Source organism: Limulus polyphemus, unplaced genomic scaffold, assembly GCF_000517525.1.
Source record: "Limulus polyphemus unplaced genomic scaffold, Limulus_polyphemus-2.1.2 Scaffold7841, whole genome shotgun sequence".
Lineage (NCBI taxonomy): Eukaryota > Metazoa > Arthropoda > Merostomata > Xiphosura > Limulidae > Limulus > Limulus polyphemus.
In genome coordinates, this window is record NW_013673451.1 from 773 (window position 1) to 7,870 (window position 7,098).

At 36.7% G+C, this 7,098-nt stretch overlaps 1 pseudogene; it reads left to right on the forward strand.

Moving 5' to 3' along the window:
- Positions 1 to 1,927: 1,927 nt before the first annotated feature.
- LOC106474908 lies at positions 1,928 to 3,187 on the forward strand (annotated as a pseudogene).
- Positions 3,188 to 7,098: the final 3,911 nt, after the last annotated feature.

The window sequence follows — 7,098 nt, forward strand, 5'->3', positions numbered from 1 at the left end:
AGATATGTAATATATAGTTATTTCATGTAAACGTATTCGTCATCATTCCTAACTGTTTGTGTTGAGATATAAATATGTTATATATAAAGTTATTTCATGTAAACGTATTCGTCATCATTCCTAACTGTTTGTATTGAGATATAAATATGTAATATATAAAGTTATTTCACGTAAACGTATTCGTCTTCATTCCTAGCTGTTTGTGTTGAGATATAGATATCTAATATATAGTTATTTCATGTAAACGTATTCGTCATCATTCCTAGCTGTTTGTGTTGAGATATAGATAAGTAATAAATAAAGTTATTTCATGTAAAAGTATTCGTCATCATTCCTAGCTGTTTGTGTTGAGATATAGATATCTAATATATAGTTATTTCATGTAAACGTATTCGCCATCATTCCTAACTGTTTGTGTTGAGATATAAATATGTAATATATAAAGTTATTTCACGTAAACGTATTCGTCTTCATTCCTAGCTGTTTGTGTTGAGATATAGATATCTAATATATAGTTATTTCATGTAAACGTATTCGTCATCATTCCTAGCTGTTTGTGTTGAGAAATAGGTATGTAATATATAGTTATTTCATGTAAACGTAGTCGTCTTCATTCCTAGCTGTTTGTGTTGAGATATAGATATCTAATATAAAGTTATTTCATGTAAACGTATTCGTCATCATTCCTAGCTGTTTGTGTTGAGATATAGATATGTAATATATAAAGTTATTTCATGTAAACGCATTCGTCTTCATTCCTAGCTGTTTGTGTTGATACCTGGTATATAAAGTTATTGCATTCAAACGTATTCCTCGTCGTTGTTAAATGTTCGTATTCATATATATGTCTGCGGGCTTATAACGCTAGAAACCGGGTTTCGATACCCGTGGTGGGCAGAGCACAGATAGCCCATTGTGTAGCTTTGTGCTTAATTACAAACAAAGAAATATGTATATATATATGTATGTATGTATGTATTATGAGTAAAGAAAAAACTTTTCAAATAAAGAAGTAAATGTAAGGATGGCTTATATTAATCCTTGAGTAACAATTCAAACAAGATAATAGGGATGGCATTATTTGCATCATCCATACATAATAACACAGGCACATAATGTAGTAGAATGTTAATAGACAAAAATAGGATTAATTTGAATGATTAATATTAGCCATCCCTATATTTACTTCTTAATTGTTTGCTTGTTGTTATTTCAACTGAGTGTTTCAGTAGACATAGGAATGTTGTATTTATAACCATGTTCTAAATACAATGATATTCCAACTAATATTTATTGTCTTATCTATTATTTGCTGGTGATTCCTGTTTTACCCTGTACTTAAGCTTTTTAAAAGAACATCAAATTTCTGCAAGAAAGCTAACTAAAAAAAAAAGGGGGTAATGTTAACATCTTTTCACTAGAATTATAATTTAAAAAAATATTACTAGCTAATAATACTTATAAAAGCGGATACTCCGTTTAAAACTATGTGACCTCAGTGAAATTGGTTGACACCATTGTTTTGGTTTTTGAGTTATCATGTAATAAAAAAAAGAAGCAGAAGAAAGAAGAACAAGAAATTCAAACTTTTTGCTATGATATTTACAGACATTTCCAGAACTTGTGATTCAGTTATTACATAGATATTATTATAAAAGGAAACACTGTATAGTATTGTAAAGTTCTGATGACCTATTGAGGAGATATTTAAAATACCATTTCCATGAACAATCCGAGCCATATCTACATAGACAGTGCTGCAGCCTGCCTGATTAATATAATATATGCAACATAACGTTTATCCCGAAACTATTAATAAACATATATTTAAACACTGATCCTTAACGAAGGAAAGCGAAGAAAATACTTAACAATTGTAAAGACATTCGCGTAAAAATCACAACAAAAAGGAAAGCTACCTGTTGATTTCTAGGTCATACTTAAGGAGGAACTTGGCAAATAAACATGAACGTTTTGGACCAATTCCAAGTGTGTAAATTTAGTCCTGAGAATTTCAGTTAGTTACAGTTTGTTTGTAAAGGGTATGGAGAGCTCTTACACTGCGTCCGTTCTCGGGTATCTCGCAGAACTTCCTGCTGTGAACATGTTGATCATTACGATAGTTTTCGGTCTTCTTCTGTTGAAAATCTTTCTAAAGTTAACCACAGGAGTGTGTGAGGACTTCAGTAACATGCGCGGCAAGACGGTCATCGTGACAGGTGCTAACGCCGGAATTGGGAAGGAAACAGCACGTGAACTGGCCAAAAGAAATGCTCGGGTAATCTTGGCTTGTCGCAGCCCAAGCCGTGGTCAGGCAGCAGCAGACGACATCATAGCATCTACAGGCAACAGGAAAGTGGTGGTCAAACGGCTGGACTTGAGCTCTTTCAGGTCAGTTCGTGAGTTTGCGAAGAATGTGTTCCAATCGGAGCCTAGATTAGATATTCTAATTAACAATGCAGCTTTTGTATGTGAAAGTGGAACAAGAGAGTTAACCGAAGACGGTCTGGAATTACAGTTTACTGTTAACTACCTCGGACATTTCTTACTTACCTTGTTACTGTTACCCTTGATAAAAAGTAGCTCTCCTTCGAGAATTATCCTCGTGTCCTCAGACTTTTATAAACGTGGCAGAATTGATTTTAGGAACCTAAACAGCGAACTTTATTTAGAAAACCGTCTGAATATTTATTGTAACACAAAGCTAGCAATCATTCTCTTTGGCCAGGAGTTGAGTCGCCGGTTAAACGGTAGCGGAGTCACTGTCAATGCATGCACACCTGGCGTTACACGCACATATATTTATCAGAGAATTCCCTGGATTATTAGAATGACTATTGGATTTCTTCCATCCTATTTGCTCAAATCTCCTCGCGAGGGGGCGCAAACTCTTGTTTATCTAGCAGTGTCCAAAGAATTGACCTCCGTCAGTGGACACTACTTCAAAGACTGTAAACCAGTGTCCCTCGAACCCGTTGGAACGGATTTGCTGACGTCTCAAAAATTATTTAAGGTCAGCGAAGAATTAACCCACGAGGAGTTGAAATAAATTCAGAACAAAAACTTTTGTAACCTTTAGTCGTTGAAACACGTTAAGGTCAATTCAGTGTTGAAGGTCAGAACTTAGCTTTCAAACTCAACTGTATAAGTTAGTGTTGGAGTTTTAAATAAATGTCCTTATTAAGAAGTTCTTGTGTGTAATTCAGTGTAGCGTGTTCCAAACAAACGATACAATATTAACTTTTTAACTAAACTTCTATGGCACTACATCAGTGATTATGCTATATCGTTACGGTACTTTTAACCACTCAGTCAATTCTATAATATTATGAAACTACAGTTTACAAGAGAACTGTACATATGGTTCTCAGAAAGTACGAGTCTGGCATGGCCTGTAGTGGGGCGTTATAATGTGATGGTTAATCCTACTATTCGTTGATAACAGTATAGCCCAATTAGTAGGTAAATTCTGTTACTTGTGTACAATTTTTATTGGATATATTTTGCATGTATTTAGTGATATCTTTGTAAACTGAATCTAGAAATGTCATAAACTTACGGCATCCCTTCAGTTTAGACAAAAGTTATTTACCACAACGATTGTTCTGGTAAGGCTTATACAGCCTCAGGCTGTATTCATTTCAAGGGGCGGTATAGTAATTACAAATTTGGAATTATCTCCTGTGAATGTAAATAAGAGTGATCGTTGGCGTAGGTAATCTAGGATCATAGGATACCACACTAAGCTTTCGTCCGAGTTAAAAGTGTGGTATCATCAGGCTCTTTGCTTTTGTCTTATATAGACGTGTTTTCTCCAGCTCCATCAGTTAGAAATTAGTTAAATGGAACGTTGGAGTCGGCCAGTCTAGATAAAACTCCAACATAAAGTTTTATTATTGTACGAATCAGGGCTTTGTTTTCGTTCGTTCACTTGGGGCTGTTTCTTTGCTGTTTGTCTTCGATTTATTCTATGCTTAACATATCCCAGTTACACCAAACCTGCTCGCCCTTTCAGCCGTGGGGGCATTATAATGTGACGGTCAATCCCACTATTCGTTGGTAAAAGAGTACCCCAAGAGTTGGCGGTGGGTGGTGATGACTAGCTGCCTTTCCTCTAGTCTTACACTGCTAAATTAGGGACGGCTATCGCGGATAGCCTTCGTGTAGCTTTGCGCGAAATTCAAAACAAACAAATACACTTAACATATCACAGAACTGCTGCGTATTATGAATACTTTTGGAAACCCTAGGTGCTACACAATTACAAGTAAGCGACTACTTGGCTAGTGTACCGTGTCGTACAACATAAGCTACTGTATACATGTTAAATAAGCCATATCAGCCTACACAGGCAGTACTGGTGCAAGTGATTACAGACCTACTTAGTAGTTAAAGCCAAGATTGTTCAGTATTATTGAGTCTTAACTAACTGTATTGTTCACAAAGGAAAACAGTAAAAAAATAACAGCATGCTAATCGGTAGCTGAGACACTTACAAATACAAGAAATAATGTTATCTTCCCTGTAATGATGATATTTTGTTGCTAGAAAGAATTAAGGATGCCATGTAATGACAGTCGCCATGACAACAGTTAAATGAGTACTCACTGCTATGTTTGTTGTTGTTTGTGATTAAGCACAAAGCTACACAAAGGGCTATCTGTGCTCTGCCCACCACGGGTATCGAAACCCGGTTTCTAGCAGTATAAGTCCGCAGACATACCGCTGTGCTACTGGGGGGCACACTGCTATGGCTACACAAACTGGATATTTCATATTCATAACATTTCATTATGTTACAACATGACTTTTTTCTTTAACAAACAAATACGTCGTGAATCACATTCACGCATACATAATTAAACCAAATAAATGTATGTAAATTTCAAATCTGGGACACCGATCACGTGGACAAGGTGACCACTTTTTTTAGAAGCTACACATTTTTCTGTATATGTACTCAAACCTGATACAATGGTCATATGGGTAATAAAGTTTATTCTGCATACGTTCTCATTTTTTCTCTTTCTATTCTGTAACAAATAATTCTAATATCACAAGTGTGTCAAGGATAGTGGTAGTTAACACATTGCATACGAGTCGCCAAAAATGTGCTGATTCACGTATACAGTACAGCAACAACCCAACTACTGAACTACTGGTTTAGGTTAACGTAACAGACGATTCACCAACATAGACTTCCTAGTTTCGTTAACAGCACCTACCTGGTTAGCAGATGCGCACGGTTCGAATCCCACCGCATTGGTGGTTAGGGTGTTCGACTCGCAATCTGAGGGTTGCGGGTTCGAATCCCCGTCACCGAATATGCTAGCCCTTTCAGCCGTTTGGGCGTTAAATTGTAACAACCAATCCCACTATTCGTTGGTAAAAGAGTAGCCCAGGAATTGGTGGTGGGTTGTGTTGACTGACATGCCTTCCCTCTATTCTACCACTTCTAAATTAGAAACGACCAGTGTAGTGTAGATAGCCCTGGAATAGCTTTGCGCGAAATTAAAACCAAACCAATCGAATCCCGGCTGGTCTTGATATTTACATTAACATAAACGCAGATGACATTAACGAAGAATTAAAACAACAAAACATACAATTCAGTAAAGTAGAACGGATCACGTCGGCAAGGACAAAGAAACCTACAAACCTAATGAAGATCACATTGCATGAAAACGAGAATGCCACTGACGTCATTAAAAATGGAGTCATTTTATGGTTCCAAAGATTCACAGTGGAGGAGGCGAAAACCCCGGTAATCACTGTCACACAATGCTTTAACTGCCAGAGGTACAGGCACCTGTCAGCTGTGTGTAAATCCCTACCACGATGTGAAGGGGAGCATCTGGCATCTCAATGCAAAAAACCAAAGTACAATTCAAAAATGCTGTAATTGCAATGAAGCACACGCAGCCAATTACAAAGGCCGTTAAAAATGCAAACAAATAAAAAAAACGAGAAAAATATAACATTAGAAATAACACACACACACTTCACAAACACAAACAACAAAACAAAGCAATATTAAAACACACACCACGCCCGAAAGTGTTACTCAATATACAGAACAAGTAAACAGGAATACACACCTATCATTACGGCAGTTACTAATATGATAATAAATTTCTTGGCAGAAATACAAAAACCAAACAATGACACAAGTTATATAGTTATATTCATGACATTAGCAACGAAGCATCTAGTACCAATACATCCTCAAATAATACGAACTTCGCTGTTTTCTATGTGAATATTCAGAGTAGTCTTAACTTCCAACAGACACGAGATAGAAGAACATTTTAGATTAACAGATATTTATTTGTATTTCAGAGACCCTTATCACAAATACATCGTCTATAAAATTTAGCGGCTACACAACGATTAGGGCTGAAAGGAAACATAATATAGACCCTAACCGGGGCATAGCCCTAATCAGTAAATCAACAATGGCTATTACAAACGTATAATTTGAAAACACAAATGAGTGCGCAGTTGTAGATATTACCGTAACAAACAATTTCAAAATTACAGTAGCAGGCACCTATCACCTACCCAGTAGAACCCTGGATACGCAATTTCTAGAAAATATTGAAAATTACAACAGAAAATACATTGTGATAGGGGACATGAACTCGAAACACAAATGTTTGGATGTCGAAAAACAACATCAAATGGTTCTCGGTTATGACGCTATTAAAAAGAGTTCAAACTTAGTATTTATCAAGGACCAAACACCAACTCACTGGTGTACAGCTACCGATTTTATCGAGGACCAAACACCGACTCACTGGTGTACAGCTACCGATTTTATCGAGGACCAAACACCAACTCACTGGTGTACAGCTACCGATTTTATCAACGACCAAACACCAACTCACTGGTGTACAGCTACTGAGTTTATCAACGACCAAATACCAACTCACTGGTGTACAGCTACTGATTTTATCAACGACCAAACGTCAGCTCACTGGTGTACAGCTACTGATTTCATCAAGGACCAAACGTCAGCTCACTGGTGTACAGCTACTGATTTCATCAAGGACCAAACGTCAGCTCACTGGTGTACAGCTACTGATTTTATCAAGGACC